Below are 27,202 nucleotides of genomic sequence, written 5' to 3' on the forward strand. Positions count from 1 at the left end.
AGGGCGTTTTGAAAGAAGCACACATCACTGCTACGCATCACTCCAATTATCTCACACACATATATACACACACTGCACACACACACTGTATACACACACACACACACTGTATATATATACACACACACACACACACACACACACACACACACACACACACACACACATATATATACACACACTGCACACACACACACTGTATACACACACACACTGTACACACACACACTCACTGTACAGACACACACATGTATGCACACACACACACACACACTGTATACACACTGTGTATACACACACACACACACACACACACACACACACACACACACTGTACACACACACACAGATTTACTACCAGATTGATTATTTCCAACATGTTCAATCTGACTTCTGATCGATTTTCCCATCGATTTTCCATTCACTTCTATGGAAAATGAATTAAAAATCAGATCAGACATGTTGGAAATAATGGATCTGGCAGTAAATCTGCCAGACTACACCAGGGCTTTTTCCACTGTCCCCACCATTACACAGCTATTGTGCTGCCCAAGCGCCCAATTACTAGCTATTGCCAATAATTTTAGAATTATTACATGAGCACCTATAGTGGCACCCAAATGACCTGCTTTAGGGAAAGGGGGGGGGGGGCGCACTTTGGAAGCTCTGCCTCCAGTGCTGGGAAACCTTGTCCTGGCCCTGCCTTTGCCTGTAAAGAAGGGGAGATCGGGACCCCAATGGTGCAGTACCGATAGTTAAATATTAAAGAGGTAGAATACCTCTTTTTACTTATTTAGAGGAGATAAGTCTTAATCACACTGCACAAAGAGGGTGCCTCCCCAACAAACTTTCATTATTATTATTATTATTATTTAGTATTTATATAGCGCCAACATATTACGCAGCGCTGTACAGTGTATATATATATATATATCTTGTCACTAACTGTCCCTCAAAGGAGCTCACAATCTAATCCCTACCATTGCCATATGTCTATATTATGTAGTGAACGTACTGCAGTCTAGGGCCAATCTTTTTAGGGGGAGCCAATTAACTTATCCGTATGTTTTTGGAATGTGGGAGGAAATCGGAGTGCCCGGAGGAAACCCCACGCAGACACGGAGAGAACATACAAACTCTTTGCAGATAGTGCCCTGGCTGGGATTCGAACCAGGGACCCAGCGCTGCAAGGCGAGAGAGCTAACCACTACGCCACCGTGGTGCCCATCCACTAAAGAATCTAATCTGCAATCATATCTCCACCAGTTAGGATCATATCTATGAAAAAATCTGTCAACTGGAAAGATAATTTCTTAAAGGAATAATGTGATCATTCAAGATCGATTGGGCCCAATAACAACATAAAAGAAAAATTCAGACATGGGACTGCTGGCAACATACAAGCTATGGATGTAGCAGCATCTACTCACATTCTCAGTAGAAATTTAAGGTTAAGAAAGAAGATGGTTAATCTACAATAAAAACAGAACAAACTATGCTATGCAGTGTGGTGTGCAAAGTATGTAAAATGCCATAGTTGCAATAGAATAGCATATACTGGTGGTGGTTGTCCTACTAGGTAAGTCAATTACATTATTACTCCAGAAATAGCTGCCTTTAGTGTACACAAAAATACTTCTAGCATGAAGGATGAGGATATTGAAATGATTACAACTCATGCAGTTACAGTGTCTACATTTACAAAAAGGTGGTCTCATATGTCTAACTGAAGTCCAGCCACAGGACATTTTACAGAGAAAATGGACAAGTATGGATACATGCTGTCAAGGATGCTTGTCAGACTAACTACAAGTCTCCTGTCTCACCATTCCAAAAAGCAGCTTGTCCTGATTCTGCACAGGAAATAATAGCATTTGATATTGTAGTTCTTTGCAAAGATGTAACTTTGGACTGGTTTGCTTACACTTGTTAAATTCCTCTGGAGGTGTATGACACATTACACAAGTACACATTTCCAGTTGTGAATTTATCATCTTATGTGCTGAGCAAAACCCTGCATTTGCAGTTATGCATGTGAATTGGTACCAGATCACGTCTGAGTATTCTCTAATGATCCAAATAGATAAATTGAAATCTCCTCTGACCTTTAGTAGAGGGAAGCCTCTGTATAACTCAGAGGCTTCCTTCATCCACCTCAAGCTCGCTGTTCCAGCACTGGGACCCTCTGAACCTATTCAACAAGAACATGTCCAATAGATGTGCACGGCCGCATTGTGCAGGTGCATAGATGGCCTGTGCCAATTTGAAAAAAGGACACACTTTGGACCTCATTTTCCATTCAGAACTCCCAATATCCAATGTGGAAATTGATCCAGTAGTTTGGTCAGACCACCACACTGTCCACTTCTCCTTTACAGCACCGGCTACAAAACACCAAGTGAAAGAACTAATAAAGTATCGTTCCTTGGAAGGTTTGACATCCCAACACCTTCAGAACAGCCTCAATCTAGGCGGACTGACAGATCACAACTTAGGCCTTGAATCCATGGTCCTTAAATATAACCACGATATCTCAGCCGCTTTTGAGGCCATAGCTCCCTTAAAGTTTAAACGTTTCACACCATTACATCACGCTCGCTGGTTTGACAACTCTCTAAAGGAACTAAAGAAACAGGGATGCAGACTGGAACAAAGGTGGCGCAAACATCAGTCCTCTGATGACAAACTTTCCCTAATTGCTCACCTGAAAAAATATCAAACGATGATTAACAAAAAGAAGTCCTTATTCCTGTCTCACGAAATTGCAAATGCAGCCAACAGACCTGCCCAACTCTTCCGCACGGTTGACAGTCTCTGCAATCCATCTTGCAGGAAATCCAGCATCAGACCTTCACAGGAACTGTGCGAGAAATTTGCCCACTTCTTCTCAGACAAAGTCTCCTCCATACGATCTGCCATTCAATTCACAGCCCCAGAAACCCATGCAGAGCCACATAACAGGTGCAAAAATAGCCTACCACCATGGTCTGATTTTAAGGGAATCACTGAAAAAGACATCTTGGATATCCTCTCAAACCTTCGCCAGACTACCTGCGATCATGTTAAAATACCCTGAACTATTTACACCGGCATTCCACAAAATAGTCAACAGTTCCTTTCAAGAAGGGTGGTTTCCCTCTACTCTGAAAGAAGCAATTGTCAGGCCACTACTCAAGAAACCATCCTTAGACCCAGATGCTCTAAACAGCTACAGACCCGTCTCAAACCTCCCCTTTCTGGGAAAAGTTATTGAAAAGGCTGTCTTCCTCCAACTTGAAGCCAGGCTCTCCAGAAACAACATCCTTGACCCTCTACAATCTGGCTTCAGGAAATATCGTAGCTGTGAAACAGCCCTCACCCAGATTTGCAATGATCTGCTCATTGCAAGAGACAAGGGTCAATGTTTCATCCTGATTTTGCTCGACCTCTCAGCGGCTTTTGACGCAGTCGATCATTAAATCCTGCTCAACAGGCTACAAGAGTACTGTGGCATAGATGGCATTGTTCTCCGGGGGTTCAACTCCTTCCTGGCTGGCAGAACACAAGGGGTAGCCTTAGGGCCCTTCCTCTCCAACCCTGTACCACTAAAATACGGTGTACCTCAGGGCGCAATATTATCCCCTTTACTTTTTACCATATACATGCTGCCACTTGGAGAAATCATACAAAAACATGGCCTGACATATCATTGCTATAACATGGCCTGACATATCATTGCTATGCTGATGACACCCAGCTATATTTGTCATTCAAACCTAGCGTCACAGACCCTACTCCACAAATAAACGCATGTTTAGCTGAGCTTCAGGAGTGGATGAATAATAATTGGCTAAAACTTACTGCTAACAAAACTGAGGTTCTTGTTATTGAGGGCCAGGGCTCAACAGCAAAGCAGCCCCAGTCTCAACCAACACCGCTAAGGATAGGGAGCTCAGACCTGAACAACTCAGACTGTGTGCGCAGCCTGGTAGTACTGATTGATGGGAAATTAAGCTTCAGCAATCAAATCTCAGCTGTTGTGAAACATTCCTTCTTTCATCTAAGGAATATTGCAAGGATTAAACACCTAATTCCTTCAGAGGATCTTCCAACCCTAGTTCATGCCTTCGTCACATCGAGGTTAGACTACTGCAACATCCTCTAACTGAGCCATTTCTTGCACAAGGAATTGCTACCAGCTCCTCAATTTATGCCCCAATAATCACAACTGTTTGCTCATTTTTACTGTTGAGGGAAAGGAAGAGCTGTAACCAATATGGCACATATACAAGGTGTGCCAAGGTTTAGTATATGTACCATATTGGTTACAGCTCTAGTTTATGTGATGTGCAATCCCAAAGTATAGCCAATTAGCTCATCACTATTTATCTGGGATCATCTCATTGTGACTATTACTATACTAGTTGCTGCCAATATCTTTGTATATGTTACACATACATCAAAGTGCTATAGCTATCAGTTTATAAAGTGCATCAGAGTGCGCTACATTTAGGCTTGGCAGTCCTTATCTCAGATTATAGTTCATAATAATATAGTTCATAATAAATATGTGCAACATAACGTCTACAGAATGTGAGTGTTTTTTAGTAATTTTAAACAGTATTATGCTATGGGAGACATTTCTTTTGAGGTAAATATGCAACAAATCATGGAATGCTGAGACCCTGCATGACATAGGTTATCCACAGCAGTAGAGGCACCAGGAACCTGAGGCTCCAAGGCTCCCTGGATATTGCCAGGCGCGGAGCTAGGGGGGGTCGGGGTAGGTCAAGTGCCCCCGGGCGCCGGGTCCCTAAGGGCGCCCAGCTGAGCTGCTTTGTTTTTTTGTTTGTTTGTTTTTTTTCTGGGGAGGGAAACAGTGCAGAGCAGGCGCAGAGCTAGGGGGGGTCGGGGTAGGTCAAGTGCCCCCGGGCGCCGGGTCCCTAAGGGCGCCCAGCTGAGCTGCTTTGTTTTTTTGTTTGGTTGTTTTTTTTCTGGGGAGGGAAGCAGCGCAGAGAAGAGGGAGAGCTGCTCCCTCCATTAATGTCCGGGTGTCTGGCGCAGCGGGCAGAACTCACCTCCGTCTCGCTCCAGCGCCGGAAGTTCGGGTGCCGCAGCCGCTGCTCTGGTCTGGACCAGACCGAGTAGCGGCAAATCCATCCGGCGCTGCAACGAGACGGAGGTAAGTTCCGCCCGCCGCTGCTAGCCACCCGGACATTAATGGAGGGGACAGCGAGGGAGGGAGAGCAGCTCTTCCTCTTCTTTGCGCTGCTCCCCTTCTGCTGGGGAGGGGGACACCTGGCTGCCTACTCTGGGCACATATACCCCTGGCTACATATACTGGGCATATATACCCCTGGCTACATATACTGGGCATATATACACCTGGCAACTTATACTGAGCATATATACCCCTGGCTACATATACTGGGCATATATACCACTGGCAACTTATACTGGGCATATATACCCCTGGCTACATATACTGGGCATATATACCCCTGGCTACATATACTGGGCATATATACCCCGCCAACTTATACTGGGCATATATACCCCTGGCTACATATACTGGGCATATATACCCCTGGCTACATATACTGGGCATATATACCCCTGGCAACTTATACTGGGCATATATACCCCTGGCTACATATACTGGGCATATATACCCCTGGCTACATATACTGGGCATATATACCCCTGGCAACTTATACTGGGCATATATACCCCTGGCTACATATACTGGGCATATATACCCCTGGCAACTTATACTGGGCATATATACCCCTGGCTACATATACTGGGCATAGATATACCCCTGGCTACATATACTGGGCATATATACCCCTGGCTACATATACTGGGCATATATACCCCTGGCTACATATACTGGGCATATATACCCCTGGCTACATATACTGGGCATATATACCCCTGGCTGCATATACTGGGCATATATATCCCTGGCTACATATACTGGGCATATATACCCCTGACTATATATACTGGGGACATATACTCCTGACTACATATACTGGGGACATATATTCCTGGCTATATATACTGAGAACATATACACCTGCCTACATATACTGGGCATATATACCCCTGTCTACATATACTGGGCACATATACCTCTGCCTACATTTACTGCGCACATATACCCCTGCCTACATATACTGGGCACATATACCCCTGGCTACTTATACTGGGCACATATACCTCTGGCTACATATACTGGGGACACATACCCCTGCCTACATAACCTGGGCACATATACCCCTGGCTACCTGTTCTGTGGACATCTCTACCCCTGGCTACCTGTTCTGGGGACATCTATACTGCTGGCCACCTATTCTGGGGACATGTATACTGCTGGCCACCTATTCTGGGGACACCTATAGACCTGGGGCTACCTATTTTTGGGGAACCACTGCTGTCAGATTGAGTGTATTTTGGGGAACTGCTGCCAGGTGAGAGGTGTCTACCATATTAAGGGGACATTCTGCCTATTTATGTGAAATGCTGTCTATGTATGTGCCTCATGAATGCTGAATTTGTCTTGTTGGGGGCCTCATGGTTACTGAATTTGTCTTGTTGGGGGCCTCATAATTTGTTGGGGGCCTCAAGATCGCTGAATTGTCTCGTTGGGGGCCTCATGATTGCTGAATTTGTCTTGTCGGGGGCCTCATGATTGCTAAATTTGTCTTGTTGGGGGCCTCATGATTGCTGAGTTGGTCATGTTGGGGGCCTCATGTTTGCTCATGATTGCTGAATTTGTCTTAATGGGGGGGGGGGGGGGCTTATGATTGCTGAATTTGTCTTGGAACATGCTGGAAGGTACATACTGAGGGAGGGTGGGTGAGCGTGAGCCTGCTAACCTCCATGTACATTCGGCTCCACTCATAACCACACCCACATTTATTATGTGGCCACGCCCCCTCTTGGCGCGGCGCGCCGAAACCTTCACCTTGGGGGGGGCGCATTAATAGTCTTTGTCCCCGGGCACTGAAAACCCTAGCTACGCCTCTGGATATTGCACATATCTGATCTAACAGTGGTCAGAGGTATCTGGTGAGTCTAATCACAGAAGGGTGCTAATGGTGGTGGATATCGTCATACAGTATGAAGTTGCAGAAGTTACAATATAATTTTTTATGGGATGTGCGCTTAACATTGTGAACTATAATCTTTGTATATGTGTTGTCACATTTAACAATTTGTGTGTGCCCTATTAGCAAATTCTAACAACATATCCTTGATCATATTGATTGATTCAGCTGCTCTCTGTGAGATGCATTTATAGGCATACCCCATCTCAAAGTAACTATAAGCAGTGTTTTTTTTTTTTTTAATAGGGGGTCAAGGAGTTTTCTACAAGGGGCGGGCACTTTATTATTATACATGGTGTGTTGGGAGGGCACAATATACGACTGGATCACCTTTTTCAAGTATTGTGGAGTTTCCATAATTGTGCACTAAACACTAGGATTACATGTGGTGACATTTTTTGTAATACTGTTATATGCAAGTTATACTGGTTTCCAGTTCATTTTTTTCATATATGTATACACCACTCCTGACTTACTCACTGTTTGTGATGTTACATTACACTTCTGATTGCATTTCCTGTAACTTCCAAAACACTGGCTGCCCTGTGCTGGGAGGGTAAGACACACTGATACAGGCACACTAATCATGCCTTTGTGAGTAGTCAGTGAAGACAATAAACATACACATTGCTGGAAACGTAACCCCTTACCAACACCTGCATAAGATTCTCTCAGCATGTCAGCACAGTGATTACTAGAATATGCACTGAGGAGTTGAAAGCAACCCTCCTGTGCAGGAAAAAGATCCAGTCCTGCAGGGCCATCATTTTCTGTATCTGGAAATGTTGGGGTGATTTTACATCCGAGCTGTATGCAGAAATAAATTGCTCCTAGTAGGTGTAGTAATTTATGCTTTTTTAAAAAGGTTTTTCATTTTAGAAATAGCTGTCCTTTAATGAATCTTAGACAACAATGTGTGACCAGGGAGTTATGCATGTGCATACATGTGAGTACTTTGCTTTCAGTTAGTAGGTAGTCACCAGTGGATTCCAGCTCATTTCCAAGAAAACAGAGTTAGTAAACGAAGCACATTCAGTGCTTGTATTACACAGGCAGATGCACATCAAAAGAAGCTGCATGCATTTAGTCATAGCAGTTCCTCATCATTTATCTTCCCCCTTTCATTGCAGGAATGCAAGAAAGCTGATCATTCAGTACAAGCTTACAAGCAGCGATTGCCCTGAGTCTTCTGTATCTGCTGGCAGGTGTATAAATGTATATGCTATGCTTGACCAAGCCTTCAAATTTATGGCACTGTGAGGAGAAGGAAAGTTGTATGCAGACACCTCTGACAAATATAGGTGTAAAAGTTAACAACAGTAATTAGCCCTGGTTTTCCATTCTGTCCTTTCTTTTTGTCGGTTGCGCAGTTCCTCAGTGGATAGTTTAAGCTTAAAAAAGAACAAAATAATGCCTAAAACATTTTTATTAAGCTGGCATGATGCTGAAATGCAGTTCTTAAAGAGCTATGAAACATTGTTCAGATTTTACGATATTTTACGATATGTTTGTTCTTTCATATGAATAATCAGGGTCCGCTTCCATTTGACGTGATTAGCTCTGTTTTCCCAGATTTTAAATGACAACCTCCTGAAAGCAATAGGCTGCTCCTATCTATCCATTCTGCAGTATATTTCTGTAGATCTCATCTGAATCCACATTACCATGCTTTGGCATAGCAGGGGGATACTGATGTGGACATCGGCATGGGTGCCACATACATCTCAGAGAAAACAGGTGGAAACAGCCTAACTGTCAGTGGCCTTTATTCCATTAACTTTTTTTCTCCTGAGTTTTCTCCTTTTTTCAGCACTATGCAAATTAAAAATACCAAAAGGTGAAAAGGCAATATCAAAATTATTTTAAGTATTTTCTTGCTTCCTGGTAGCCTAAAAGGCATTTTATTTACAAGGTGTGAAAATATCACCTAGAAGAAAACACAGAAGTAAGTGTTAATTGAATAGGGGCCAGTATGTACTTCAGTAGGAGTCTGTTCACATGTGTTAAATTGCAGCCACTGACATCTTTGTACCAATCAACATAGTTCTAAGCTATGCAAAGCTATGCAGCTATTGATCCCTTCCCACCCCCCATACCTTTCCTTAGATACAGTTGACCTTTCATTTTATCATATTCAATCAACTGATTCATTTTTATTCAATCCTTTTAACCAATTAAGGCCCGGTTCACATTAGCGGTCGCCGTCCGGAATCGCCGTGCCGGAGCCGGACCGCATGCAGAACGGACGGAACGGACGCACGGCATAGCAATGAAAGCCTATGCGTCCGTTCACATGCGTCCGTTTCGTCCGGCCCGGATCCGGACTCCGGCATAAGACCCAACATGCGCTATTTTTTGGTCCGGCTCCTCCGGCAGCCGTATCCGGAGCGGAGCCGGACTGCACCATCCGGCCAATACAAACCAATGAGAACCGGAGAGCGCACAACACACTGGCTAAAAATCCGGATGTTCTACCCCACTTCCTATGCGTATTGTAGCGGCGATTTTGGATGGGGACACATGGGCACATGGGCAAGCATTTTGGAGTGGAGCAGCAGTGACTTTAAACGTGCTGGAGATGTTGGCAGTATGTCGGAGGTGGAGGTGAGTGCTAAACAGCGGAGGGCCTGATTCCACAGGTCCACCTTCTGCTGACCTCCCAGACCCCAACATTTTTATTCGGTTTCTACTATCTTTTGCCAAACGGATCCAGATCGCATCCTGATGAACACCTGATGCAACCCGTACGGTTCCGATCCGGATCCGGTCAGGTCATCCGGTCCGTTTGGCAGGGAACCGCAAGTGTGAACCGGCCCTAAATATTTAATTGAGTGTTTGGTTTTTAAATCACCTCAGGGATGTGGTCTTTAGCATGGAAAAAGTTATATTTTCTGCTTTTTGCTAGATTTTTAAACAGTGACACAAACAGAAAGATGAGAATCCTGGAAAGTCTTTTACACAGAACCATATAGTGTTGCCATACTGTTTACTGTTATAGCAGTAGCTTTAAACTAAAATTTAAATAAATTATTGATTGACATTTTATTACAAAATCATTTGCCTGATAAGGACATACAATAGTGCTTTAAAATGTGTACACCCCTTCGAACTCTCACTATGTTTGCATAAATATGACTTAAAGGTTCATTTTTTTTTCAAATCATAACATTTGAAAATAAAAACCTGATGAAATAAATTACCCCAAAACATGATACAGCATCATTTACATATTGAGAGAAATAACCCACAAATACATATCTGTGAATGGCAACAGTATGTGAACCTTTTGGGTTATTAATGAATTTAAATGGTAAATTAAATGTAAAACAAAAGTTTGCTTTGTTAAAACAGAAACTATTTGCAATAATTCAGGTTGGAGTGAGCTCCGAGATTTCTCCCAGTGCATCACTGCTGAAATATTCCACCTTTGCATACTGTATTTCAGCAGTGATGCACTGAAAGAAATCTCTGAATTATAGCAAATACTTTCTTTTTTAAGAAAGCAAACTTTTGTTTTCCATAGCATTTTAGTAAGAGGGCTTTTTAGCCCCTTACACACTTCTAGGAGTTCTGGTTCACTATGCTTGTTGGGTACTGTAAATGATCAATTAGAGACAAAAGTTTAAGTCAATGAAATAATAATAATTTATAGAACAGAAATCTAGTTTCTCATTATACAATTCAGATTCTCAGTGCAACCCTACTCAGATGTACCTGCACGGGACAGATGCCCCGCCCCCTTACTGCCTGTGCTAAGCACTTACAAGTACTTTGTATACCGGAGAAGCTGACAGGTGGTGGATGCTCCAAAATCTGCTACTTGTTTGAAGGAGCCCTAATACAAGTATACTGCAATATTGGCCACTGCCTCATTATATGTGCATTTACACATAAGTATGCTAACACTTTGATCCCATTAAAATTTTATGACATGTTATGAAAATGCATGAAGCAGGCACAGTTCATATGAGGAAACCCATCACTATCCCTGAATTAAAACTGTTCTGTAAGAAGGAATACAATAAACATAAAATAATTAAAAACAAAGTCATTTTCCTTTGTTAAATAAAAGAACATGCTGTCATCATCATCAAGAGTGGTTTCACTGGTGAGTTAAGTCTACTCTTACCTCCCATGTAACATTGTTCTTAATTATGTTGTGTGATTTTTGGAGCATCCGTTTCTTTTCCCTTATGTGATCCACCTTTGGTGTATGGTTGTTCCCCTACCTATCCAGAGAGCGACTTAAGCCCAAGTGAGGTTTGGTTTATTTTTCCCACCTGCACATAGTGTGGTCGCTTTTAGGTGAATATACATCTATGCATTACATGTTTACCAATTCTATCAATACTCTACACTATATTGGCTATTGGTCTTTCATTTTTCTTTTGTGTTCGGAGAAATAGGTTAACTACTTCAGCCCGCATGTTGTTTTCATCTTATGTACGAGATAAAGTTTCACATTTCAGCGCTTCTCCCTTTCATTCACCAATAACTTTATTACTACTTATCACAACAAAATGATCTATACCTTGTTTTCACCACCAATTAGGCTTTCTTTGAGTGGTACATTATGCTAAGTATTACTTTATTCTAAATGTATTTTACTGGGAATAATAAGGAAAAAAATGAAAAAGTTCATTATTTCTTAGTTTTTGGCCATTATAGTTTTAAAATAAAATGTTCTACTGTAGATAAAAGCCACACATTTTATTTGCCCATGTGTTCCGGTTATTTAAACAGCAACATTTTAATTATATCCCTAGTACAATGTATGGCAGCAATATTTTATTTGGAAATAAAGGTGCATTTTTTCAGTTTTAAATCCATCACTATTTACAAGCCCATAATTTAATATACACCCTCTTGACATACATATTAAAAAAAATCAGTCCCTAATATATATAGGTGTAATTTTACTATTTTGCCACAAGATGTCCTCATGCGTTATTTTCGATAAGTGTACCATAAGTATGCAAATAGAAAGTAATGCATTACTTAGGAAGTGACACAGGCATCTCATTGATGCTGGCAATCACAGGGACCTGAGGGGAGAAGAATCAATGGGAACGAATTGGTGGTGGCTAAGGTGGGAATGAGCGAATGGGAGGGAGTGCATCGGCACGACTGCTACCAAATCTGAGAATGATCAGTTAACCATTTCAGCCGCGCGGACGTGAGCTTCACGTCTGCAGCGGCAGGTGCTAGAGCTGCAGGGATGCGCTAGTCCCGTCCCTGCAGTTTGGGGGGTCTGCAGGCGATCCTGCGGGAAGATGCCTGCGATCGCGCTGCTGCTGCTAGCAGGGGGGATTGGCTGCAGGGGACAAAAGTCCCCTGTGCCAATCCGTACATGTCTGACGTGAATAAACACTGTTTTTGTTCAAAAACAGTTTATTCTGTAAATGGAGCCACCCGCCGTCATTTCCGCTGGTTTCTGCCGCCCAATCGTTAAATTTATGAATGGAAACAATGTTTCCATTCATAATCTCCCCGCCGCCGTTGTGATCGGAGGCTTCCGATGGAAGCCTACGTCACTTCCCTGGTTACAATGTAGTGATACATTGTATACCAATTAGCGTACAGTTAGCACGTGAAGTGCCGTTCGCGGACTTTTGCGCGCGCAATTTACCACAATTCGCGCACAAAAGTCCGCGAACGGCACTTCACGTGCTAACTGCTTAGCACACCCGTGCTAAACAGTTAGCATGGCTTTGTGAATCAAGCCCATAGCATTTCTCAGATCACACCTTCATGTTACTGTTTTATAACATCTGATGCCTGTGTTGACAATCTGAATTTTAATTTTACACTTCAGGTCCACTTTAACTACTTAAGGACCGTGGTGATTGAAATCTACGCCCTGTTTTGGTGGGCTCCTGGCTGGCAGGGCGTAGATTTCAATCACCGCCAGCAGCGCGCATCCGCTCCCATTGGCTTACATTGATAGACAACGGCAGAGTGGATGTTAGAGGGATACCGGCGTGGGGCGGTGATGGTAATTTCGGCGGGTATGCGTGATTCGTCAGGATTCCGTCGTTCTTGTACCAGCGGTCTCTGGTCCTTAAGGGGGCAGAGACCGCTGGCTTAAGGACCAGAGACTGCTGGTACTTAAGTGATTAAAGAGGAGCTGTAGTGACAATATTATAATGAACAAAATTGCTTCTTTTTTTTTTTTTTTTGTTTAATAATATTTCTTTATAAAAATATTAAAAGTATTTTTATAAAAAAAAAGTAAAAAGTAAAAATTATAAAAAGTATTTGTCCATTCTATAATCTTTCCTTTCTGTGATTTATACTCTGAAATTTATCACAGGTGGCAACATTTTTAGTACTGGTAGGTGATGGAATGTTTGTTTTTAGAGCATTCCACAGTCATTACAAAATTTACCTGGTTACCCAGAATGCTCGGGGGGGGGGGGGGAGGGGTGTTAATATCTAATTATTCTGAAACCAGGAAAATTACCATAAAAGTAGGTATCCTGAATTAATTACTTGATTCTATTTATGTTATTAAAGTGCCTGTTTAAGGTTTATTTAAAAAGCAACCTTATGACCGTTAAAGGGCATTTTAATTGAATATGTAGAAACAACTTGACATCTCATCCCTGGGGTTTTGTAAAGACAGACAAAGGTTAATAGACAGACAATTAAATAAAATTACATAGGGTTAAATGTATTTATTAGCTATACAATATGCATTTATTAGCTATTTATACAAACATTTCAAGGAATATATTCCTTATAAAATACAAAAATATAAAAATCATCTTTGTACAGGTCATTCTGTACACTGTGAAAAGATTCAAATCAAAAGTAGACATGCTTTTGAACCTCTTGTACAATACATACATGCTTTAAATTTAAGACATATTTATTGTATTTAGCAGGATGACATGATGGCTATTGTGGTTATGTGGCAATTTTTCTGTGGCAATGCCATGCTCTAAAGCGTAATCAATTTGCATGCGCAGCTGAAGAAGAGAACAGAGAAAAGGCATTATTACTTGTTGATTGACTGAAAACCAAACCTTTGGTGTAAATCATGCATTATAAAAATTCAAATATATTGACAGAGCTAATCACAGCCCCATTACACACAACAGTATAACCATGCAGTACAATGTTGTAAATATAGTGTGTAATTTAAAGAATAATATGTATAAGAATATTATGAAAATATTCTTAAGTCTTATATGAAAGGATTACAGTTGCCCTATAAAATAGTCAACTCCTACTTACTAGAAAACTAAAAAAAAGAAATGTAGAATTGAATCTGAGAATGTATTTCAAGCCAATAAAGAACAAGCTTTGCTCAGGGCTATCACTAGCCACTGATCTTGCATTGTTTTGCGGGATACATAATAAGGTATTGGAATGCAGTTGTTTCTTATGTATTTAGGTAATGCAAGAAGCCATCTGCATTGCTTGGAAGTTATAATTCTGCTTAATTCACATGCGTCTCACTCCCAAGCTTGCATACATATTATGCAATGGACCTTTTTTTTTTTAGCAATTGTAACATTAGATCTAACAAAGAAAAACAAAACCGCTCAAAATATCTTTATCACAAAAACAATAATAATGCTATAAAAGCAGACCTCAAAAGTAGACAACCCCGACAGAACAGCCCTACAGACATTCCTGTGGGCAGCCAGTCTAAAGAAGGGGGGTCAACAGACCAAAATTGATTTTCCTGAGCTTCTGCTATTGCTCTACACAGATAAAATCAGTACTATTGATGTTCGCCCAGAGGATAAGTTAGCACATTTCTGATATATAAAGCTTACCGATGCCAAATCATAATATGCCGTATACCTGTTCATTAAAAAAAAATTCAATAAAACAGGACATTCAATATCTGCACAGGAAAGGAGACTGAAACTTCAGGACCCACCTAACACACTTAAAGAGACATTAGTTTATTCATATTACTGCTGCATTATACTGAAACGAACACTGTTGGAACATTTATCTGCTGTAACCGCACCAGAATCTGGGATTGTTAGTGCATATAAAGTAAACTAGGGAAGCATGAGCAATTCGTTTTTTGCAAGTTTGCCACCCTTGTACCACCAATTAAGTCAATTGTTTCTGCAAACATCTTCAAAGGAAAGCCTGAATCTCAGAGAAGTGGTCTGGGTAGTTCTTAACGCGTACATATACAAGCACCAAATGTAGAAATGGGTGCAAAACAATGGTAGTAGAATATCTGTCATTTTACAAGTATTCTATTATCCACTGTGGGTATAAAATAACAGAAGGCTTGTAGGGAAAAATGAGGGGTGGGAGCTGGGCACCCGGCAGTAATGAGGGTGAGCAACGCCTGCTCTAGTGTGGCATATGCAGGTCCTCACTTCTATGGCCGCAACATGACATGCACAGTGACGTGCTACCAGTGGAAAAAAAGGAAGAAAGTTCCCAATGTTACATGAAACCATAAAGATACAGAGACCGGGCACCGTCCTGTTACTGCATTTATTCACTGTCCGCAGCCAAATGACATATGGTATTGAATATAAGCATCAAACCTGTCAGCAGTCTTGCATCAAATATCTTGGATACATCCAGTGAGGCCTGCAGGGAGGTGTGGTGACCAGGGGGTGATGGATGTGCACAACAGCCGTTTCGCGCTCTGTAGCGCTTGCTCACGTGCGTATCCGGGCAAATGACGGCGCTTCTGAGTCTCGGATATCTTGACCCGAGACTCCGCCCACAGCGCACGTCATTGGTCCGTGAGTGGAGGTCATGTGAAGTGCTTCCTGTTGGAGTGCGGGAGGACTACAGTACTGGCGGAAGTGACCCGTCAGGGAGTCCATGCATGCGCCATTGCTGGCAAATGTGCATAAAAGAACGGATAAATTACCTGGGACGGAATAGATGTGCATGGGGTGATAGGAGGGAACTTATCCCAATGTGTAAAACATGTGGGGGTGTTGGGTAATAGGTCATACATCATTAATCACTCTATTAAAACGTGAAACCACACACGACTGCTACAGTCTAAACGTCATATAACATGCTGGTGAGTAAACATAAATGTAAATTAAAACCATTCCGTTTTATTGTTAAATTACCTATTCCTAAACTAAAAACACTTCGGGGAGTCTCTATTCCAGGAGATAAAAATCGAGAAAAATATCTCGATATGGCGCCTGACCATTGTCACTGCGGCATATTCTTCAAGAGAGTACACTAGTAGGACCGGGGCCACAGTGCTATCTGTACAAGGAGGTGTTATGACCTAACTAAATTGTCGCCCTGGGTCAGCCACCCAGGGCGACACTCGCCACCAGCTCGGCTGGATGGATATATGGCTCCTGCACATACATACCATGTGCCTTTGCCACATTCTGTCACGAGGGGAAAGGAGGGCACCACACCTTTATACTGAAACGAACACTGTTGGAACATTTATCTGCTGTAACCGCACCAGAATCTGGGATTGTTAGTGCATATAAAGTAAACTAGGGAAGCATGAGCAATTCGTTTTTTGCAAGTTTGCCACCCTTGTACCACCAATTAAGTCAATTGTTTCTGCAAACATCTTCAAAGGAAAGCCTGAATCTCAGAGAAGTGGTCTGGGTAGTTCTTAACGCGTACATATACAAGCACCAAATGTAGAAATGGGTGCAAAACAATGGTAGTAGAATATCTGTCATTTTACAAGTATTCTATTATCCACTGTGGGTATAAAATAACAGTATTAGAATAGCAGTAATTTTACCGATATTCTATTATCCACTACAGTAAAATATCAGTAATTTTACTATGTCCTAACCTAACCCTATTCTTACACAGAATCCTCGCTCATGATGCCTAACACTAACTGATAACTCCCGGTGGTGCCTAACACTAAAACTCTCCTTAACCCCCCCCCCACGCCGAAATCTTCAGCCTTCCGCCTTCCCCCCATGCCTAGCCCTTAAACCCCCCACCCACGCCTAAAGATCATCTATCAGTGGAAATTTCGGCGCAGGACTCATCCAATAAGATATCGGGTGCTGGGGTACACCTGCACTGCAAATTGTGGCTATAATGGCAGCACCCAAATTTAACAGTGTGAATCACACTCAAATTAATGCATTCTATTGTATACTGCTGCAATTTTGCAATTTGTCCACTGTAATAAAACTAATAAACTCTCCCAATTATGTGTTGTGTCAATACACCATGTTAATTTAGAATAAAGATGGAGGGCGCTTATAGCGGTCATGCCCCAATGTTTTTCACCCGCTGCTAACCACTGGTCTGGGTTCCCACTACCCCAAATACTGGAGAAAAAATATATATAAGAAAAGAGGTTGCGCTGGGGATATTCAATATATCACAATAAAAAGAGCTGTAATTTCAGCTGACGCATCAAAAAAGTCCTTGGACAGGGACCCTAAGGTGCAAGTACAGTAGGTATTTATCACAGCTCTAGTGAGCATGCATGCAATAGAGCTACTAGTAGCCACAAGTGTCTCGATTATACCAGCATGCATACAATTAGTATGCATTCAATTAGCATGCGTACAATAGAGCCACTAGTAGCTACATGTGTCTCAATTAGACCAGCAGTTGGTTATACATAAATCCAATCACACATTCATAATTGGAGAGTTACTCCAGAGTATCACAATATGCAAGCTTTTAATTGCAAACATCAAATGTCCAGGAATAGTGTCCTTAAGAGCAATATTGGAATCATACGTTCAAAAATGGTGTAAAAATTGAGATCTTAAGGTGCAAGCAGGTATTTATCACAGCTCTAGAGAGCATGAATACAATAGAGACACTAGTAGCTACATAAATCCACTTGTACATTAATAATTGAAGAGTCACTCTAAAAGTATTGTGATACTTTTGGAGTAACTCTTCAATTATTAATGTGTAATTGGATTTATGTATAACCAACTGCTGGTCTCATTGAGACAAATGTAGCTACTAGTGGCTCTATTGTACACATGCTAATTGAATGCATGCTAATTGTATGCATGCTGGTATAATCGAGACAATAGTGGCTACTAGTAGCTCTATTGTATGCATGCTCACTAGAGCTGTGATAAATACCTACTTGCACCTTAGGGTCCCTGTCCAAGGACTTTTTTGATGCATCAGCTGCAATTACAGCTCTTTTTATTGTGATATATTGAATATCCCCATCGCAACCTCTTTTCTTATATATACTATGTTACATTTGCCATCCTTTCACTACTCATCTGGAGTCTTGGACCCTGTATATGGCATATCCTACACATCTAGAGTATTGCCAGCTATAGGATACAACAATCATCAATTTAATATAAGGGATTCATAGAATTGGATTTTTTTTCCTCATTTTGCAATGATTTTTGACTTCTCTGAAGTAAAAAAAAATCATATCACAAAAAGTGACTGCGACAGACAAGCACAGGCAAAGGAGGCACAGGATTACTGCCAACAGAGATGATTGGTTTAGGTTGATTACAGATCTTAAGTGTATTTTTTTCCTAAGAATTTCCCTGAAATACATGTCAATAATGCTCATGTATTTCAGCTGCATGTCACCGCTCAGCTAAACCCTACATGTTGTTTGTGTTGAAAGGACGCTCTGTAGCTCTGCGCTTCCACTTATCTTGCTCTCATTTTCAGATGACAGCGAACTGCACTTTCCTGTATGAGACAAATACATTAATATTTTGGAAGAATAAAAAAATTCCGACAAGACAGCAAACCTGGTATATCATAATGTGATTGACAGATGCTACAAAAAAAGGCTTTTGGTTAGAAGTGTTTCAAATTGTTTATTTGAAAAGCATTTAAAAAGGAAAACATTTTACTAATCTTACAGCTGTTAAAAATAAAGCACCTAATACAGGACTGGTGGAGTTGATTCCAAAAAATGGGGCCACGGTGCAGTCTGATGCAACCCTTTTCCCCCACCAGTAAAGGATCACTGATTTCCAAGTTAAATGTAGTTTTGTTTTCTTAAAACAGAAGGTATTTGTAATAATTCAGCATTAAGTAACTGTGGTTTCCCATGACGTATCACTCCTGAATATGCAAATCATCTCTTTCTGCTTCTGAAAGCCCTGACTAGCCCATCTCCTCATGGGGGATTCTCAGGGTTTTGTTTATTTTCAAAGCACTTAGTGAATTGCAGTTGCTCTGTCCAACTACCAAAAAACTGTGTAGCGAGCAGGGAAGCTGGCCAGCATCATTGTTTAAATGCTTTTTAGGGAATATCTTTATAAAGAATAAAAGCCTTGCTGAGAATCCCCCATGAAGAGATGGACTAGCCCACAACCTGTCGGCTCTGTCAGATTTCTACAACCCACTGTACGTGACAACAACATAGGAGAAAAGTAATTTATGGTTCATTTTACTCTGGAAAAAACGTTCTTCTTATTTGTATATGTTTGCACATATTTTCAATTTAAATTTTTTTTGCTATAGTGCCCCTTTAAGAAGACAAAATTACATTTAAATTTGTTTTTTGATAGTGGGGGTTTTGGTCTCTTTTAGCCCTTTATACCTTCCATGTGGTTCGGGGTTACCATGAGCTGTTTAAATATTTCTTAGTACTGGTCCATAAAACCATATCAATCAATACCATGCACTAATGAGGACCAATAAGTCTAAATAGGCTGTATGTATGTTGGATTGGTGCGTCTCTGTAAAATGTATTAGCTATAGGCTCACTATTCAACAGTGGTTCTGGATGTGCAGCCTTGCTTTCAGGGGCTGAAAGAGATGATTTGCATATGTACTTGTCATGTATCATGGGAAACCACAGTTGCTCACTTAATGCAGAGTTATTGGAAATACCTTCTGTATTAAAAAAGGCAAAATTACATTTAGCATTGCTTTTTGATAGAGGTCTTTTTGGTCTCTTTTAGCTCTAAGCTCTTTATACCTTTCAGGTGTTTCTGGGTGACCATGAGCTGTGTGGGTATTCCTTGATTTCCAAGTATTAGAAATCTAAAATTGTCCAAGTAGGCTCTTCAGAAATCTGATGTATGACTCGTGTGTGTGTGTGTGTGTATGTGTTTACAATGGAACCAAAGGTTTCATAAATACAGATACAGAATTAACTGAATTGTTTTTTCCCAAGTATCCTTTAGCTCACTATTTAATAGTAATACAAATATTGCATGTGATGTACTATTTAAAACTTAAATCAACTTAATACTTTCACCTACCCCTAACTGGTAACCTTATCCTGACTTTAAACTGTCCAGTACATTAATACTCCCAAATGCTGATAATAGCATTGGTTACCTACAGGGACAGAGATTCCCATACTTGCCATGGCCACGTCAATACCTATTTTAACTGTACAGCAATTAACTGCTTTAACTGCTTAGCTCAATGCCAGAATACATTCAATTTGTATGCAAGTCAGAATTATTATCATCTCACTGGCTATCTCTACTGAGATACATAAGCACAATCAGTTACTAAATATTCTAAATTGTTGAGCATGTAACAGCTAACAGTTTTTATAAATATGGTATGCCACGTTATGGTTTCCCTTCTCCATTAACAAATGATATCTAATATATGTGTGCTTACCCATATATGAGCAACAGGAGGCCAGAATGTTAGCAAGGCCTAAGATGTTTTAGCAATTAAGGACTGTCAATGTCAAGATAACATGATGAAGGGAGAGGTTCAGATCCTTTATATCACAAACACGGCATGGAATTAAATGTATCACCTCAGAGAGGAACTCTGACATGTCTGTAATAGTAATGGTACTCCGCTAGGAGCTTACACACATATTGTAGACTAGAGCTACTTCTCTACAATACTGTATGTGTGCAGAATACCCAAAGGGCTCATGTTACAGGAAGACTTGTAAAATTGGTTATAAAGATATTGTATTTACAAATAAAATCTGATTCTCCCTCTTGGAAGCAGGAGATTAGTGATATGCTCTCTGTAGTTCTTTGCTTCACATATAAAGTGGGATGCAAAAGTTATGGCGATTTATACAGAAAAATGATGACGATTAACAAGATTGCCCAAACGTTCGCATCCCACTGTATCTGCTTGGTCATTGAAGTAGAGCAGGGGTCCCCAAGCGTTTTGGTACGAGGGCCGGGTCAACATACTTCAGACTGCTGGGGGGGCCCTAGTATACATAAAATGATGTAGAAGTCTTTGCGGGCCAGACAGTGAAGCATACCCAGGTGACAACCTGCAGTCCAATTGGACAGCAGTGTCATCTGATGTAGAATTTGATTGGAAACCAGCGAAATACTGCTTTCTGGCTTCCATGTGGATGGGTGGTGCCAGCACTGCTATTCTATATGCGGACCACCAATATTTGAAGATGTAGCTGACTGCATCTATAAGTAATACATTTTGTGTGTGTGGGGCCAGTAAAAAAGCCTCAGGGGGCCACATTCGGCCCGTGGGCCTTAGTTTGAGGACCACTGGTATAACACATGTGAAAAGTATATGAACAGTCTAAGGTACACCTATTGAACAAAGTACAAACCAGTAACCAGTTTACTAAATAATAGTACAGAAAACAAACATAAGTAAATAAGATACTTCAAATTTGATTGGGTTTTATTTTGCTGACTCAGCACAAAGAAATTTACAGGGAAAAGACAATCCTTACAATGAGATCAATTTTAATGCTGACAAATATGATCTAATCAGCATTTTATAAGCATTAGGTAATCAAACACGGATTCCAGAAATTCACTCATCAATGCAAGTATAGTGAGGCAACAAATCAATTAGATAAATTAAAGCAAATTACAAGCGGATATATAAAAATTGTACAATGTCAAGATGTAACTGATGGAATAGGAAGATCTCTGTATCAAAATTATATTTAAAAAATGCAAACTGATACATATATATATATATTTTTAAGTCTATATAAAGAAACTCAGGAATGGGCATCTAAAAGAATCTTGAAATTCACTATTAAGTTTATATAACAGAGAGGTTTTATCACTGAGGTTTAGCAGCTCTTCTAACTCCTCTGACTCATATAACTGCCCCTCAGCTAAACCAATATTGAGCAGTGTCCCGAAACCCTCTCCAGTTCTACACTATTGTTTACAAACTCCTATTTATGACTTATCTATACTGAGGATTTATCAGACCCATGTGATTAGGCAGCAAAGTGGCAGAGTGTTTAGTAAAGGTACACATGCACTACGGCCGCCAACGACGGGTCCATCAGACCCTTCTGCTTGGCGGACTTTCAGGCGACAGTAGCGCGTGTGTACGCACTGTCGGCGGACTGATAAGGCTGTTTCTGAACGATCCGCTGGGCGGATCGCTCAGAAACAGCCTTATCAGTCCGCCGACAGTGCATACATGTGCTACTGTCGCCTGAAAGTCCGCCCAGTGGGAGGGTCTGACGGACCCATTGTTGGCGGCCGTAGTGCGTGTGTACTCACCTTAATCCTACTCCGTGGTACTAGAGTCCTGAGTTCAATCCCCTGTTTGGACACTATCTGCCCAGAATTTGTATGTTCTCCCCATGTTTGCATAGGTTTTAGGGACCCCAGTTTCCTCCACATGACAAAAACATACTGGTAAATTAAATTGTCCCCCATATTGTCCTTAGACTATGGTAGGGAAAGTAAACTAGGAATATGGTTGGAATTTGATTATGAGCTCCCCTACAAAACCAGGTATGGTATGTCTATGGAATAAAGCACTGTGGAAGATGTCAGTGCTACACAAATGCATAACTTTTTTTTAGCTAATCCTGGAATGGTCTACAGACTGCTTTATACAAGTTATGCTTTATAATTTGGATCCTAAAAACTCATTGTGCAGATTCAAATTATTTAAGATAGAGGGAGGTATTAATAGCTTTACTAGAGATTTCAAATGATTGTATTTACATACATTTCATGTAAAGAGGCATACGGTTCACTTGACTTCATGTTCCCCCATTCAGCAAATGGGGAAGCTTCATTTTCCCTGATTCAGTACATTTGACAGAGAAAAGCAGTAGGCAAAGGACTAACACCGCAGCACTAAGAAAAGGTATGCATTGAAAATCTCCACTGCTCCTCATACTGCCTTGTTTATCAGGCAGGCAAAAAAAGAGTGAGATGAAGACTTTGTGATTAATATTTATTTTCTAATCTGTGATAGAAAAAAATGACAAGCAGACTTGGATTAGCTTCTATGGACAACACAGCTATTCTACTGGCTGTGGTAGAGGTTTCTTACATTTTGTTGAATTACTAGCAGGCGTGTGATTTAATGTGTATCAGTTTTATCCATCCAAATTCCATAATTCGGTTGACATTAAATATATGTAGTACAATAGTTATAGCATAGACCAACAATCTATAGAGATACATAGACATGAGATGATTATTGGCATACATTGGAAATGTCAAGAAATACTGTAAAAAGGCAAGTATGTGGCACTTAGGTATTTATACAAAATCAATATCAGACAGTGGCGGACACAGCCAGCAGTGGGCCCCTGTGCAAAATTGTAATTGTGGGCCCCCTATGACCTGCGGCGCGCGTACGCGCCGCGGCAAAAAATGGGCGTGGCAATGACCGGATGAGGGCGGAGCTAACTGTAACTTAAAGCGAACCCGGGGTGAGGGTTTATTTCCTTTTAAACAATACTAGTTGCCTGGCGGCCCTGCTGATCTATTTGGCTGCAGTAATAAACTGAATTACACCAGCAACAAGCATGCAGCTAATCTTCTCAGTTCTGACAATATTGTCAGAAACCCCTGACCTGCTGCATGCTTGTTCAGGGTCTATGGTTGAAAGAATAAGAGGCAGAGGACCAGCACGGCAGCCAGGCAACTGGTATTGCTTAAAAGGAGAGAAATATGTCAGCCTCAATATTATTCTCACCTCAGGTTCCCTTAAAAAGTGCAACGCAAAGACAGTGGGCCCAAGTTTTGGTGACCCTTTCCCCAGAAAATTCACATAATTGTGCAGGTTTTCTCAAGAAAATACACATATATGCCCAGAAAATACGTGCAATCATGTCGGCAGATATGCCCAGAAAATACGTGCAATCATGTCGGCAGATATGCCCAGAAAATACGTGCAATCAAGTCGGCAGATATGCCCAGAAAATACATGCAATCAAGTCGGCAGATATGCCCAGAAAATACGTGCAAACAAGTCGGCAGATATGCCCAGAAAATACATGCAATCAAGTCGGCAGATATGCCCAGAAAATACGTGCAAACAAGTCGGCAGATATGCCCAGAAAATACGTGCAATCATGTCGGCAGATATGCCCAGAAAATACATGCAATCATGTGGCAGACCTGCCCAGAACATACACCTGCTAATATAAATAAAACAAAAACATTTACTCACCTGCAGCAGCAGACCTCCTGTCCCAGCCTCCATCCGGCGCGCAGCTCCCATGGGTGGTTGGGTGGATAGGTAGCCTAGTGGGTGGGTGAGTGGGTGGGTGGGTAGGTAGCCTGGTGGGTGGGTGGGTAACTAGCCCGGTAGGTGGGTAGGTAGGTAGCCTGGTGGGTGGGTTGGTAACTAGCCCGGTAGGTAGCCGGGTGGGTGGTTAGGTAGGTAGCCTGGTGGGTGGGTAGGTAGGTAGCCTGGTGGGTGGGTTGGTAACTAGCCCGGTAGGTAGCCGGGTGGGTGGTTAGGTAGGTAGCCGGGTGGGTGGTTAGGTAGGTAGCCGGGTGGGTGGTTAGGTAGGTAGCCTGGTGGGTGGGTGGGTGGGTAGCCTGGTGGGTGGGTAGGTAGCCTGGTGGGTGGGTTGGTAACTAACCCGGTAGGTAGCCTGGTGGGTGGGTGGGTAGCCTGGTGGGTGGGTAGGTAGCCTGGTGGGTGGGTTGGTAACTAGCCCGGTAGGTAGCCGGGTGGGTGGTTAGGTAGGTAGCCGGGTGGGTGGTTAGGTAGGTAGCCGGGTGGGTAGGTAGGTAGGAAGCCTGGTGGGTGGGTAGCCGGGTGGGTGGGTAGGTAGGTAGCCGGGTGGGTGGTTAGGTAGGTAGTCGGGTGGGTAGGTAGGAAGCCGGGTGGGTGGGTAGGTAGCCGGGTGGGTAGGTAGGTAGCCGGGTGGGTAGGTAGGTAGCCTGGTGGGTGGGTGGGTGGGTAGGTAGGTAGCCTGGTGGGTGGGTAGGTAGCCTGGTGGGTGGGTTGGTAACTAGCCCGGTAGGTAGCCGGGTGGGTGGTTAGGTAGGTAGCCGGGTGGGTGGTTAGGTAGGTAGCCGGGTGGGTAGGTAGGTAGGTAGGTAGCCTGGTGGGTGGGTGGGTAGCCGGGTGGGTGGGTAGGTAGCCTGGTGGGTGGGTTGGTAACTAGCCCGGTAGGTAGCCGGGTGGGTGGTTAGGTAGGTAGCCGGGTGGGTGGTTAGGTAGGTAGCCGGGTGGGTGGTTAGGTAGGTAGGTAGCCGGGTGGGTAGGTAGGTAGGTAGCCGGGTGGGTAGGTAGCCGGGTGGGTAGGTAGCCGGGTGGGTGGTTAGGTAGTTGGGTGGGTGGTTAGGTAGGAAGCCTGGTGGGTGGGTAGGTAGCCGGGTGGGTAGGTAGGTAGGAAGCCTGGTGGGTGGTTAGGTAGTCGGGTGGGTAGGTAGGAAGCCTGGTGGGTGGGTAGGTAGGTAGCCGGGTGGGTAGCTATCCGGGTGGGGGGCCCGACTCCTATCCTCCCTCCCTCCCTTCCTTCCTCACCTCGGGGGGCCCCCTCCCGATATGCGCGGCGGGAGAGCGAGCGGCAAATGCAGGAAGTCTTCAGGGCTCTCCAGGCATCCGCTAGAGGCCCAGCCGCTGAGTCTCCAATATGTCTCCAACTGGAGACATATTGGAGACTAAGCGGCTGGGCCTCTAGCGGATGCCTGGAGAGCCCTGAAGACTTCCTGCATTTGCCGCTCGCTCGCTCGCTCTCCGGCCGCGCATATCGGGAGGGGGGCCCCCCGAGGTGAGGGAGGGAGGATAGGATTCGGGGGGCCCCCCGGGGAATAAAATAATAAAAAAAAAAATAAAAAAAAAAAAATACTTAATGGGCCCCTGAAGAAAACGGAACTTCAGGGGCCCTCGTGCGGCGGCACGGCCTGCACGGCCGTATGTCCGCCACTGATATCAGATCATAAAATGTCAGACAAAAGCTGTGATCTAGGCATAAAAGTTACTGTATAAGACTGTCTTTCCATTTACTCTCCATTGTACCTCTGAGGATTTCAAGTAAAAGATTAGTCTATGGATAGAAGTCACAATGTATTTGTTTATCAAACATGAACTGCCAAAGGAACATGAGACTTACTGAGGAGATTTCAAATTTGTAGTAACAAAAAAACAATGACGGTCATGTAATGCCCATGGTATGTTTAAAATTAAGTTTCAGAAGTGTATTTAATTGTTTCATTTTTTGGATGGAATCACAGGATAAAGAAATTAGCAGAAATACAGCCATCAAATAAAAGAGGACCATGAAAGCCTGACTGAAGTGAAGGCCTCCCATCTATTTTCCCCAAAAATAAAAACCTGCCCGATTATATGCCCTCCCAACAATATACAAAGATAAAAGTTTTAGTTGGTATTCTACTTCAAGTGTCAGGTGAATCTAGGAAAACAAGGCAACAAAACACATCATACTAATTATCTATCCTAAAAGACAGGCAAGGCAAATCAAAACAAATTCATCACAATTATCTAACTGATATTATTGTGAAGCACATGCAACATCATTTTCCAACATCTATCTTAATTAGGGCATGACATGCAAGTGGCGTTATTAGTAGCACTATATAGCTGGAATAATTACCTGAAAATCTCTTAAACTGATAACATTTTATTAACTCATTTGCATTTAATCCAAACAACGCTGCAGAGTTTGATAATAGCGTATGAAGTGGTCATCACGGTTTCCTAAATGAACCTTTAATCAGCACTGAGAGGCCTAGCATTGTATCAAGGAGTCTGCATCCAGCAGACACTAAACATGGAAAATTCACAAGGATAAGGAAAAAGATATCTTTTCATAAGCTGCAGGTATAAAGGATGATTTGTTTTGCTTTGTAGCCAGCACAGTCATTTTATCATAAGGAAAATCAAGCCTTTGGTTGGCAGTTTATAAATATCCACAAATGGCTGTGTGCTTAGCAGGATAATGTTCAGAAAGCAGCTAATCAATCCAGCAGCAGTGAATAAAGTGAATGTCTTTTCCT

At 42.2% G+C, this 27,202-nt stretch overlaps 1 protein-coding gene across 1 annotated transcript in view; it reads right to left on the reverse strand.

Moving 5' to 3' along the window:
- LOC137524772 (partitioning defective 3 homolog B-like) overlaps window positions 1–27,202 on the reverse strand; it is a 546,555-nt gene that overhangs the window by 473,090 nt on the left and 46,263 nt on the right. The window lies entirely within an intron of this gene.

This window comes from Hyperolius riggenbachi, chromosome 7, assembly GCF_040937935.1.
Source record: "Hyperolius riggenbachi isolate aHypRig1 chromosome 7, aHypRig1.pri, whole genome shotgun sequence".
NCBI classification, from domain to species: domain Eukaryota; kingdom Metazoa; phylum Chordata; class Amphibia; order Anura; family Hyperoliidae; genus Hyperolius; species Hyperolius riggenbachi.